Source organism: Oryctolagus cuniculus, chromosome 7, assembly GCF_964237555.1.
Source record: "Oryctolagus cuniculus chromosome 7, mOryCun1.1, whole genome shotgun sequence".
Taxonomy (NCBI): Eukaryota; Metazoa; Chordata; class Mammalia; order Lagomorpha; family Leporidae; genus Oryctolagus; species Oryctolagus cuniculus.
This window is the reverse complement of record NC_091438.1, coordinates 51,585,498-51,599,722: the sequence shown is the minus strand read 5'-3', so window position 1 is coordinate 51,599,722 and position 14,225 is coordinate 51,585,498. Positions and strand designations below refer to the sequence as shown.

At 41.5% G+C, this 14,225-nt stretch overlaps 1 long non-coding RNA gene across 2 annotated transcripts in view; it reads left to right on the top strand.

Annotated features, from left to right (window-relative positions):
• The window catches only part of LOC138850564 (uncharacterized), a 28,215-nt gene extending 16,555 nt beyond the window's left edge, over positions 1–11,660 (top strand). For both annotated transcript variants that reach the window (XR_011390499.1, XR_011390498.1), the window contains 2 exons: positions 10,314–10,449; positions 10,593–11,660. This is a non-coding gene — a long non-coding RNA (uncharacterized lncRNA). The remainder of the gene's footprint in view (positions 1–10,313; positions 10,450–10,592) is intronic.
• Positions 11,661–14,225: the final 2,565 nt, after the last annotated feature.

Genomic DNA, 14,225 nt, shown 5'->3' with positions numbered 1-14,225 from the left:
AAAGAATGAGAAGGCAGAAAAATCCCCCAATAGGAGAACAAAATAAATCCAAACAATAAGAATATTTATGGAAAAAATAGAAACACGTCTTACCAACAAAGATATGTACAGACTGATAGTGAAAGGATAAAAAGATGTTCCATACTAACAGAAACTAAAAATAGCTGGTGTTGCCATCCTAATATCAGACAAAATAGACTTTAACATAAAAACTGTTAAAAGAATTGACAAAAAGTGCTACATAATGATTAAAGGATCAATTCAACAGGAATATGTGACTATAATAAATGGATATGCACCCAATTACATGGTGCCTCACTAATTAAAATAAATGTTAACGGATTTAAAGGGAGACATAGACTCCAATACAATTGGAATGGGGGACTTAAACACCACACTTTCATCGATGGAGAGATCAACTAGATAGAAAATCAGCAAGAAAACAACAGAGTTAATCAACACTAGAGACCGAATGGACCTAACAGATATCTACAGGATTTTTCACCCCATAGGGGCAGAATACACATTCTTCTCATCAGTGCATGAAACTTTCTCTAGGATAGACCATAAACTAGACCATAAAGCAAGACTCAGCAAATTCAAAAAAACGAAAATCATACCATGCATCTTCATTGACCACAATGGAATAAAGGTGGAAATCAACAACTCAAGAATCTCTAGATCATAATCATATGTAAACACAAGGAGACTGAACAACATGGTCATGAATGAACAGTGAGTCATAGAAGGAATCAAAAGAGAAATCAAAAAATTTCTGGAAACAAATGAAGACAACAATACATTATATCAAAACTTATGGGATGGGGCTGGAGCTGTGGTGTAGCAGGTAAAGCTGCTGTCTGCAGTGCCAGCATCCAAAATGGGTGCCAGTTAGAGTCCCAGCTGCTCTACTTCCAATCCAGCTCTCTGCCATGGCCTGGGAAAGCAGTAGAAAATGGCCCAAGTGCTTGGGCCTTTGCACTCATATGGGAGACCCAGAAGAAGCTGCTGGCTGCTGGCTTTGGATCAGCTCAGGTCTGGTCACTGCATACATTTGGGGAATGAACCAGCAGATAGAAGATACCTCTCTCTCTCTCTCTCTCTCTCTCTTTCTCTCTCTCTCTCTGCCTCTTGGTTACTCTGCCTTTCAAATAAATAAATTTTTTTTAAAAAATCTTTAAAGAAAATCATATGGGATACAGCAAAAGCAGTGTTAACAGGGAAGTTTATAGAAATCAGTGCCTACCTGAAGAAGTTGGAAAGGTACCAAATAAATGAACTAACAATGCATCTCAAGGACATAGAAAAAAAACAACAAACCGAACCCAAAATTAGTAGGAGAAAAGAAATAATTACAATTACAGAAGAAATAAACAAATTTGAAATCAAAAAAGAAAAATACAAAAAATCTGTGAAATGAAGAGCTGATTTTTTTGAAAAACTAAATAAAACTGATACACCATTGGTACAATTAACCAAAAAAGATGACCCAAATCAATAAAATCAATAATGAAAAAGGAAATGTAACAACAGATGCCACAGAAATAAAAAGAATCATCAGGAATTACTACACAGAGCTGTATGCCAGCAAATTTGGAAACCTAGAAGAAATGTATAGATTCCTAGACACATACAATCTACCAAAATTGAGTCATGAAGACATAGAAAATCTAAACAGACCAATAACCAAGACGGAAATTGAATCAGTAACAAAGACCCTCTCAACAAAGAAAACCCCAGGACCAGTTGGCTTCACTGTTGACTTCTACCAGACATTTAAAGAAGAATGAATTCCAATTCTTCTCAAGCTATTCAAAACAATTGGAAGGGAGGTAATCCTCCCAAACTTCCTGTAATAAGACTGCATGAACTTAATTCCTAAACCAGAAAATGATGCAACAGAGAACTGTAGACCAATATCCCTGATGAACATAGATGTAAAAATTCCTTAACAAAATATTAGCTAATTGAATCTACGAAAATTACAAAATGCTAAAGAAAGTAATAGAAGAAGACACTAAAAAATGGAAAAATCTTCCATGTTCATGGTTTGGAAGATTGAACATCATTAAAATGTCCATACTATCAAAAGCAATTTCAGATTCAATATGACCCCAATCAAAATACCAATGACATTTTTTGCAGATATAGAAAAAATGATGCTAAAATTCAGAGAGAAACTCAAGAGACTCTGAATAGCTAAAGCAATCTTTTACAACAAAAACAAAGCTGGAGGCATCATAATACCTGATTTCAAAACATACTACTATCTTTTTTTGAGATTTTTATTTATTTATTTGAAAGAGTTACAAAAAGAGAGGGAGAGATAGAGAGAGAGAGAAATCTTCCATCAGCTGGCTTACTCCCCAGATGGCCTTAAAGGCCAGCACTGGGCCAGGCTGAAGCCAGGAGCTTCATCCGGGTCTCCCACATGGGTGGCAGGAACCTAAACACTTAGGCCATCTTCTACTGATTTTCCCAGGCCATCAGCAGGGAGATGGATTAGAAGTGGAGCAGCTGAGACATGAACCAGCACCCATAAGGGATACCAGTATCTCAGGTGGTGGCTTTACCTGCTACTTTACCAGTTACTCCACAAAACTGGCCCTGAAAATTTTTATTGTTGTTGAATGTACTTTTGCATCTCATTTTGTTACAAAAATCAAGAAGTGATTTTGTAAATTTAAAAGGTGAATAAAGAAAATAGTCTTTATTATATCATGTCAATGAATTTATAGTGTCATATACCATCAAGAAAATAAAAAGGAAAAATTTGAAGAAATCTCATAGCCTACTGAATGGACACCATAAGCAGAACTCATTCTCCCAAGTTGAAAAAATGTATGCACAAGAAGTTGTCATTGAAATTAAATAATGGAGTATATATCCAATGAGTATTGTGGAGATTTGATTCTTATATGAATCTTGTGATAAAGGAATGTGTGGAAATGCCATTAAAGAGGGCAACAGAACAATACTGAAATAGACTCATGCAAAAAGCTTGGAATGAATAAAATAATGGCTGTTTAGTAGATAAATCCTTGTCCCTGTTTTATTATGATATAAAAGTTGATTCTGTACATTTTCATATTAAACTTTTTGCTAAATAAATTTTCGTGATCCTAAAAAAAAATGAATAAACCTCCCTTTGTCCTTAAGTGTCATTAGCCTATTGGGGAGCATGTATTTATAAATACTTTTCAAATTCTGGTAATCCAGCCCTTTCCCTTTCATAACTAAATGAAGTCATCATTGCTTCTGTTTTACAGAAAGTGACAGATTTGGGATCTTATTCTAAATCTAGAAGTTTCTCCACCAGTTGCTCAATGGTCATGTCTTCTTTGAGATTCCGTATTTCTTGGTGCTATGGCTATAAAGGGAGAAGATACTTAGCTATTTCAATAGAAAGTAGTTTCACTTTCTACTCAAATTGTCGATTCATTACTGACCTTTCATTTACTCACTTCTCTTTTTTTAGATTTATTTATTTTATTTGAAAGGCAGAGTTATGGAGAAGCTGAAGCAGAGAGAGAGAGAGAAAGGGAGAGAGAGGGGCCTTCCATTGGTTGGTTCACTCCCCAGATGACCACAATGGCTGGAGCTGCACTAATCCAAAGCTTCTTCCAGGTATCCCATGCAGGAAGTACAGGGGCCCAAGGACTTGGGCCATCTTCCACTGCTTTCCCAGGCCAAAGCAGAGAGCTGAATCGAAAGTGGAACAGCCAGGACTGGAATCAGTGCCTATATGGGATGCCAACACTGCAGGCGGTGGCTTTACCCACTACACTACAGCGCCGGCCCCCATTCACTTACTTCTTTAAAAAGAATCTACTCCAAAGATTGGTCACAAATTGAGGACAAGATTCAGTTCTCTTTCATGGATATTTGAGGTGGCAAAGACCTTAGAAATCACTTCATGCGATATTTATTTTCAAGAAGAAAACTGAGGCCCTGGAAGTCCTGAACTATCCTAATGGCTGATTAGTGGTGAAACTGACACTTGAGTCTACTGTTCTTTGCTCATCATTATGAGTGATCCAGGGAAATCTCAGTCTGGCATTACTGGGTATCTATTTTACCAAGAGCATTTTCCCACCAATTGCAAACTGACCTATATGAGATCTGTACTGTCCACAGGTTCTTAGTCAGCTTCAGGGGAGCAGGCAGCCCTTTTGTTCTAATAATGACTGTATTGAAAGAGCTTTTATTGTCAGGTTATTTTCAATTAGGGAGATTGATAAACAAATACCAACACAACTTTATTTACCAAGTACCTGTTATACTGAGATTAGGGCTCTGGTTGCATTATCCTAACATTCTCTAACAATATAGGAGATAGAGTGTGGTCTCTATCTTACTGCTAATGAATAATATGGCCAAAGGTTCAAACCCTGGGCTTTCTTTAGGTCTAGAACTCTTTCTCTGTATGCTGCCTTCCATGGTGTAGCATAAAAAGTATTGGATATGGCCCAGAGACTGAAGTTTCTTTAGTAGCATAGTATTCTAATAAAATCTATGCTTCCAGGGGGATGTCAATGAAAATCAATTGAGTGTACATTTCATTCTGTCATCTCCTGTCCTATAAAACTGAGAAGACCAGACTCCTGGAGAGTCACTGCCTCCAGGCCTTAAAGACTCTCTGCTCATTTCTCATTGTTCCAGATTTTGATCTTGTCTTCAGGCTAACTCCCTGGTCTCCTGTAATCACAGCAGTACTCCACTCTGAGCTTGGACGATATGTTAAACTGATGCTCTCCTTGAATAAATGACAGGCCTAAGGCTTAAAATTCCTACAAACTTTGTCCTTTGAGCTTCTTGTGATGGGCATCTAGAATAGCTAAAGCCAAAAGTAGATTCATTCAAATCTAAAGACTACCCCACCATCCTCTCATTCCCTCCTTAATGTTACTCATTCTGATCAGGATCTACTGAATAATACAGTTGAGGGGTAGGTGGATAGTTTTGTTTGCAACAGCAAGTCCTAGTGAAACTTGTGTTTCTATAGCACCATTTCTTGCCAAGCAGCCCTTTCTCTATGATAATGAACTGTAATGAATACACCCCTACTATTGATTCTCCATTAATGATTTTTCTAAACAGAAAGCATTATGTCATTGAAAGCATAAACTGCACCTAAAAAAATACTCTTCAGTAAAGTCCAATAGATTCGAGGTGTGACATCCCCAAGAACAGCCAAGTCACAAAAGAGCTAGTCATGGTAAAGGCCAAGTTAAATAACTCATAATTCTGAATCTCTGGGCCCTACTAGCCCCCTTGAGTGAGGGCTTACGAAATGCCTGGGCAGGCAAGGCAGCCCCTGTTGAATCTTGCTTGACTTGGCCCTGCATAGGTAGCTCCTCTATGATTTGGCTTTCCCCACACATCTCACACCTTACCACAAGTGACCTTTTCACTCCGTGTTTGGCTTTTACTGTGGTGGGTTAAGTGTCTGCACACATTCACGTCATCAGGTTTCCAGTGTGAAAATGATGTGGTCATACATGATATTACTCTTCAGATATGCAGGAGGGATGAAGTTCTACTTGAGCTCCTGCAATGCTTTCTGGGATAATTATGGATATAAGGGTATGGAAAGATGATGAATGCCCTGCTTGTCTCCATGATGTTTGAGCTGCAAAGTAATTTTTATCAAACCAAGCTCCCACATAGCTAACAGTCTCATGCCTTAGACTCTAAATCTTAGACCGTTCATTATTTTCTAACAGTCCAGAGCCATTTACTTGGATATAATATTTCCAGAATTCCATAGGTATTCTGCATCATGTGGCAGTGGGCTTCTTTGTGTCCTCGGAGCTTTACTGCAGTTCACCCTAATTATAATCACTGTTCTTCAATTTATTCTATATCTGTGTTAAGTAGCATTTCTTTAATCTGTCCATCATTATCTCCAGATAGCCATCTCTGAACTATTGTTTGACCCAAATCTGTTACTGTTTCCTTGTGAGTATCACAGATATATCAAAGCTATCCCACATATAGCAGGCCGCAATCCACTTTGTGTGCTGAGATGTGTATGCAATACCTGTATCTGTTGGTGCAAGTTATCCGAGGAGAGAAGCAGTGTTACTGCATCTGGGCCCAGGATGGATCATTGAAGGGGTTCCCTTCCTGTGCATGCATCTGGCCACATGCCTAAATTTCAATATGTATATTTTACACTATGTAAATTCTTAACCAGTCTGTCTCATTTAGATTGTATGTATCGTTATATCTGACACTCTTGTAACTTCTGTGTAATCTTTAATACTCCTATAAGAACTGCTTTTTTTAAGATTTATTTATTCATTTGAAAGGCAGAGCTATAGAGAAGAAGAGATAGAGACAAAGACGACAGAGACAGAGACAGAGACAGAATCTTTCATCCACTGGTTCATTCCCCAGATGGCCACAATGGAACAGTTGGAAAAGGGATACATAGAGCCCTCCACTAGCCCTCACAACATGCCCATTTTTGTGATACCAAAGAAACATGGAAAATAAAAGCTACTACAGGATTTGAGAGCCATCAACAAAATCATAAAAAAGATGGGAACATTCCAGGCTAGCATTCTCCATCCAGGGGCTACTCCTAACGGATGCCACATAGTTACCAATGATATCAAAGATTGCTTCTTTCCCATTCCCATCACAAAGGAGGATAAGGCCTACTTTGCCTTTACATTATGGGAGCCCAATTCTCAGCTCCCCACAAAAAAATTTCAGTAGACAGTACTCCCACAAGGCATGAAAAACAGCCCTGCCATTTGCCAAAGATACGTTTCTCATGCAACCAGCACACTTAATGATCAGTGCTTGGTCATGCATTATGTAGATGATATCTTACTTGCTCACAAGAATGCAGCAACCATAAAGACCTGTCTAAATGAGACAGGAAGAAATTTACAATTCATTGGCTTGTCTATTCCTGGGCTGATCCAAAGCTAGGAGCCAGGATCTTCTTCCAGGTGCAGGGACCCAAAGACTTGGGCCATCTTTCACTGCAATCCCAGCCCACAGCACAGAGCTGGATCGGAAATGGAGCAGCTGGGACTTAAACCGACACCCACCCAGGATGTTGGCACTGCAGATGGTGGCCTCACTGGCTACACCACAGCACTAGCCCCATAACTGCTTTTTATTATTATTATTATTATTTTTATTTTTTGACAGGCAGAGTGGACAGTGAGAGAGAGAGACAGAGAGAAAGGTCTTCCTTTGCCGTTGGTTCACCCTCCAATGGCCACTGCAGCCGGCGCACCATGCTGATCCAATGGCAGGAGCCAGGTACTTATCCTGGTCTCCCATGGGGTGCAGGGCCCAAGTACTTGGGCCATCCTCCACTGCACTCCCGGGCCACAGCAGAGAGCTGGCCTGGAAGAGGGGCAACTGGGACAGAATCTGGCGCCCCGACTGGGACTAGAACCTGGTGTGCTGGCGCCACAAGTCGGAGGATTAGCCTAGTGAGCCACGGCGCCGGCCTGCTTTTTAAAAAAAAAAAAAATGCTAATAGGTGTGACTTTTATCCCATGTTAGTGGGTGATCACTTTATTTATAGGATCTTAAAACAACTATATCTTTAATGAAGTAAGATGAATAAAGACACAATTAAAAACTGAAAAAATAGAATAATAAAATAAACCTTCCCAAAAGGCCATGCTGAGTCCCATGGGCCTTATCAAACCAAACTGCTTGATATGAGGTATGGATCCCTTACCCTCTCAACTTCCCAGCCACATTTCAAGCATACAGGAAAGCATCTGTGTTAGATACTGACTGGGAGCTCCAAAGATCATTTTTGCCAGTCTCTTTGCCTTCAGTTTGCTTGACAATAGCACTGTTCAGTTTTATAATAGAGAATCTTCCTGAATGATTAAGGCTTGGAAAGTGTTGCATATGATTTGAGCAGAAAAAAATGAATTTTTCCATCCTTGGATCCTCTGGCATTTGACCTGATTATTTTACTAAGGCCTCAATCTTCTGATTCCGAACAGGTAAGGCAACCCTGCCCTGAACGTGTTTCAGGAGAGCAAGCCCTCGTTAGGGTGAGACTTGAAAAGCCTGGATGACGGGGGCAGGTGCCATGGCTCACTTGGTTAATCTTCCACCTGCGGCGCCGGCATCCCATATGGGCACCGGGTTGTAGTCCCAGTTGCCCCTCTTCCAGTCCAGCTCTCTGCTGTTGCCCGGGAGGGCAGTGGAGGATGGCCCAAGTGCTTTGGCCTCTGCACCTGCATGGGAGACCAAGAGGAAGCTCCTGGCTCCTGGCTTCGGATTGGTGCAGTGCAGGCTGTAGCGGCCATTTGGGGAGTGAACCAATGGAAAGAAGACCTTTCTCTCTATCTCTCTCTATAACTCTAACTGTCAAATAAATTAAAAAAAAGAAAAAGAAAAAAAGAGAAGCTTGAATGAGAAAATGTACATAAGCTGTTCCTGTAAAGAGAGGAAATCAGCATTAGGAAAAATGCTCTTGATGATGAAGCATGATGCCCTTGTAGACCAGCAGACTCTGGAAATGGAAAATGGAATCTGTAGTAGTTTGCTTACAGGTTTCTGGGAATTAGTCTGCAACAAAGGAGAGCTACATTTCCTCTGAAATAAGGATTCATTGGTAAGGAGACTGGCACTGCTATTGGTTTACTGCACAAGGTGCCTCACTCTCTGAGGCTCCTCTCTCATGAGCAATATCTTGAGGTCAAAGTCCTCAGCACTGTCACAGGGTTAGACAAAGCAGCTTCCAGAAACCCAGTCTAGAAGCCACATAGGAATATGGCTTCCAAACAGATTAGACATTTGGGGATTGCAAAGAACGTTACATTACAGGCTTTCCATGCTCCTGCATGGAAAGGAGTCATCCCAAGACCTGCAGAACTCCAGGCTGAGTAGAGTGTGACCCTCCCACTCTAGAGGTGACTTCATGTGTGTCATATATGCAATCTTTCTAGATGAAGCCACGCAAAAGGTGATTCCTGTTATACTCCAAGCTTCTTAAGTCAGAGACCATGACTCATCTACAGCATTTTCAGCATTTTCTCAGAGTAAATAAATATTTTTTAAAGTGTATGGGACTTGCGCTGTGGCTCAGTAGGTTAATCCTCCACCTGTGGCATCAGCATCCCATATGGGCACTAGTTCTAGTCCCGGGTGCTCCTTTTCCAATCCAGCTCTCTGCTGTGGCCTAGGAAAGCAGTAGAAGATGGCCCAAATGCTGGGGCCCCTGTACCTGCTGGGGAGACCAGGAAGAAGCTCCTGGCTCCTGGCTTCACATTGGCACAGCTCCAGCCATTGCACCCATTTGCGGAGTGAACCATCGGAACTCACTGTCTGTAACTCTACCTCTCAAATAAATAAATAAAATCTTAAAAATAATAATAAAAAATTTTAAAAAATAAAAGTGTGCTTTACCCTTGTCTATACTCTTGAGGAACAGTGGTTTTTCTGCTTACTACATGTTGAATTCTTTATTTATTGGAGGGTCAAGTTTGCAATTATAAAGTAAATTAAAATATGCCATTGTAAAAATTAAAAATAAAATAAGAAAGGAAGGAGGAGGGAGAATGGGAGAGAGGGAGGGAGGGAGAGTAGGGTGGGAGGTGTTATTACACTCTAAAAACTGCATATATGAAATACATGATATTTGTTCCTTTTATATAAATTTTAAAATTAAATTAAATTACAGAGTGTGCTTTAACAAACTAACCTATTGTATATTAATTAATAGGCAGGCTCTAAAGTAGGATTGTCTGGGTGTGACCTCCAGTAAGATTTTCAGCTTCTCTGTATTTTTCTCCTTCACCTACAATGTAGTTATAATAGTAATATCAGTCTCATAAGGCTACTGCTGATAACTAAATAAGACTGTATACCAAAAATACTCAGCTGCATGTAATAAAGCACCTTATAAATGTTTCTTGTTTTATAGTTCTTACCATTTGAATAAAAGCTCACTCTGAATCTTAGGAATCCTCAAGAAGTATTAGGAAAATGGGAAGGAAATCCTTCTGAAAGACACCTCTTACAGATGAACTGAACTCCAGTAGGGTGAAGTCAGCTTTTCCAGATTCTTTCACATAGCAGCAGCAAAGCTGGGACTAGAAGTTAGCCTTATCCTTACCTGCTAAGTTTATAGGAAAAGCAGATTAGATCAGTGCAGGGGCTGACAGAGACTCCCTAATGCTTAACAGCTCTGTTGGCTTTTTCTGCCTAAGCACTCAGCTTCCCTTGCAGTTACCCTTGGTCATTGGCATTCTAATCATTATAATGTGGAGACGGGAGTCGCATCATGTTCACATTTTCATTCCTTCTCCATCCTCTAGCTGAATGGAGAGGTGCCAAGCTGAGTGCTGCAGACAGGAGAGCTGTGAAATAAAACGAGGCTGCTTTCCTGAACCACTGCTTGGAGAAGAGCCACCTAACCAGGAATCTCATGATGGAGTGTGCAATGAATAGGAAGTAAGCAATAATATGTTCTGATTGGGGAAGCTTATATGTTACGTTATTTATAGAAAGCTTAAAAGAGGCTTTACCTGTCCGGGGGTGGAGAAAGGACGTGCAGTGTGGCAAGATGGGGGAATGTCAAAGAATTCTCTTCACAGGGTCCAGAAACCTCCCTAGAATGAGAGCTGCTGGAGGCAAACTTGGCAATCCCTTGACAGTCTCCTTTGTCCACCTTGGTGTCACTGCAGGAAAATAGTAAAAATGACCCAACCCCCCTTTGGCTTTCTGTGCTTCTGTGGGTCATGCCATAAAGTCCAATAAAAGTAGAAAGTGTGAGAAGGAAGCATCTGAAGTGGGAAATACCGCTAGGCTGGTCCATAAAAGATGAGTGCTATAAGCAATAAAATGAGCTAAGAAGGAAAACATGATGAATGTTTTCTCGGCTTTAAGCAGCAAGGTCTCCTTTCAGCCATCACATATGGCACTGCAGGCCTGGCTGGAGGAAGCAAGGGGCCCTATACAAAGCCTCACTCAGGGAGTGTGGCAGCTGAGTTTATGCCTGGGGCCCTGGCTTGGGCAGGGGTGAGGATGTTAGGAAGGGGTGGAGATTGACTGGTCCCAGCCCCTGCTGGTCCTTTCCAGGTTGAAGGTTTCCATGGAAACACTGGAGGAAATCCTGAATTGCCCAAGTAGCAGAGCCAGGTTACTTCACACAGGAAAAGGAGTCCCGGTGCCTGCAGCAGCAGGGAGCACACTGTGGAATCTGACTTGAGAGTGAACGTTCTCTTCTGCAGGCCCACTGCCATAGCTCACTGTCCCACAGAGAACTCTTGTCTTCACTGTGCTGTCCCCACACTCACACTGAGATGCCTTCCCCTTCCCTCGGTTTTTAGAGCTTCCATGAATTATTCAAAATACAACTGAATAGCTTTTTTTCTATTTGTTGAACTCAGTGTAGCGTTAATTTTACAAGTATAAAGCACACTGAAAGTACATAATTGTACAAATTAAGAGTGGGATTAGGAGACGAAGGCGGAAGAAGGGTGGGAACATTGGTGGAAGTGAGGGTAGGGTGGGAAGTATCACTATGTTCCTAAATCTGTATGTATGAAATACATGAAATTTGTATACCTTAAATAACATTTTTTTAAAATTACTGTTCAATTTGGCTGGTGCTGCAGCTCAATAGGCTAATCTTCCTCCTTGCGGCGCCAGCACACTGGGTTCTAGTCCTGGTCGGGGCGCTGGATTCTGTCCCAGTTGCTCCTCTTCCAGTCCGGCTCTCTGCTGTGGCCTGAGAAGGCAGTGGAGGATGGCCCAAGTGCTTGGGCCCTGCACCCGCATGGGAGACCAGGATAAGCACCTGGCTCCCGGCTTCGGATCAGCGTAGTGCGCCGGCAGCAGCGCGCCCGCCGCAGTGGCCATTGGAGGGTGAACCAAAGATAAAGGAAGACCTTTTTCTGTCTGTCTCTCTCACTGTCCACTCTGCCTGTCAAAAATAAAAAAAAAAAATTACCTTCTCCATGAATCAATCTCTTTATTACAGTTCCTATAAATCTCAGTTTTGGAGAACTATAGCAGTGGAAAGACCTGGGCTGGAGCCCTACCTTTGATATTTGCAAGCTCTATGACTTTGTGCACATTCCAAACCTCTAAGAGTTTCAGTTTTCCCATCAATAAAGTAGGGACTGAGATACAGACCCTGCAGGACACTTGCAAGGCTTATATGATACTGCATTGCACAATGTGTAACATGTAATAAACACTCACTAGAAATTAGTTTCCTTCCAAAGCTTGAAAGCACAAATATGGTCTTTACCACCAATTTCATGCCTTTATGTTCACTATTTAGTACGTGTATATCTTGATTCTTCAAGTAGGCTGAAAAATCTCTAAAGACAGAAATTTCTTATATCCTCATACTATATAAAAAAATTTCTGAGAACACTGTACTGAGCCATATTTAATAAGTTTGTCTCTTTAATTATTGTTCCTCATGAACTTGATTATTATTGATTTTTGATCACTAGTTTTAATCTTTTACCAAAGTGAGTTAGAAGGAATGCTGCTCATAGTCTGCTAAGGAAGTCAGGAAAATATGACTCTACTGGACCCATGTCGAAGACAGATCCAGATTTGCAGTTTTGAAACGTCCCCAGTCCCAGAAGGCACTGGCAAGTGAGTATCAATGCTAGAAAGCCACTGTAAGGGCAAAAGTGCCTGGTCTCAGATGATGCAAGGTGACCAGAGCACACCTTTCAATGAAGATACAACTGCACAGCATGCATTTGAGTAACAAAATTCTAAGATAATGTGTGCACTAGCTCTGACATCACCTCCTTAGAGCAGCCTCCTTGGCAAACCGTATCAATCAAGCCTCTGTCATCATTCCCCACTCACTCTCATTCATCCTATTGCGTTTAATTTCCTCAAAGTAGCCATTGCAACTCAAAATTGTATTATTCATTTACTTTCCAGTGTGTTTAGTATCTGCCTCCCACCAATCATGAGTTCCTTTGAAGGCAGGGTAGTGTCTGCTTGTTCCCTGTTGAATCTTCTTTCCCTAGAGCAGTAATCGATGCACTAGGCATTGAATAAGTTTTTATCAAATTGAATGAGATAAAGGAAGGAAGCTGGTGATAGGAATAGAGACCAATTCCTCCAACTGAACAACATAAACAAAACAAGCTTCAGTTAAAATTTACCTTTGTGCCAGCACTGTGGCACAGCGGGTTAACACCTTGGCCTGAAGCGCCAGCATCCCATATGGTCACTGGTTCAAGTCCTGGCTGTTCCACTTCTGATCCAGCTCTCTGCTATGGCCTGAGAAAGCACTGGAAGATGGCCCAAGTCCTTGGGCCCCTGCACCCACGTGGGAGATCCGGAGGAAGCTTCTGGCTCCCGGCTTTGGATCAGTGCAGCTCCGGCCATTGCGGCCAATTGGGGAGTGAACCATCGGATAGAAAATCTCTCTCTCTTTCTCTCTGCCTCTCCTCTTTCTGTAGAACTCTTTCAAGTAAACAAATAAAATCTTTAAAAAAATTTACCTTTGTGATGAAGTTTCCTCTAGAAGACAAATTCCTTTAGTTTACTGAAAGCAAATGGTTACAGCAGAGTTTCTCTAAAATGCTCAAAGTGCTAAGCAATGAATCAAACATTTGGCATCAGCCAAGCAGCCCTGCTTTGAATCCCAGCATCCCACAATCTCACTGATAGAAAGAGATTCCACAGAAGACATTAGTCCCCAGGCCACAGAAGATACTAAATGTCTCTACATTGATTTAATTGTTCATTTGAAATTGAAAGATATCATGTTTCCTCCAAATCTATTTCATTGTCTTTTTTTTTTTTTTGACAGGCAGAGAGAGAGAGAGAGAGAGAGAAAGGTCTTCCTTTGCCATTGGTTCACCCCCCAAGTGGCCGCCATGGCCAGCGCGTTGCAGCCGGCACACTGCGCTGATCCGAAGGCAGGAGCCAGGTGCTTGTCCTGGTCTCCCATGCGGGTGCAGGGCCCAAGTACTTGGGCCATCCTCCACTGCACTCCCGGGCCACAGCAGAGAGCTGGACTGGAAGAGGGGCAACTGGGACAGAATCCGGCGCCCCGACCAGGACTAGAACCCAGTGTGCTGGCGCCGCAAGGCGGAGGATTAGCCTATTGAGCCGCGGCGCCGGCCTCATTGTCTTTTGAAATGTTCTTTCACTCTTAACTCACCATTCCTTACTTTTTATTATTATTATTATTTTTTTTGACAGGCAGAGTGGACAGTGAGAGAGAGAGACAGAAAGAAAGG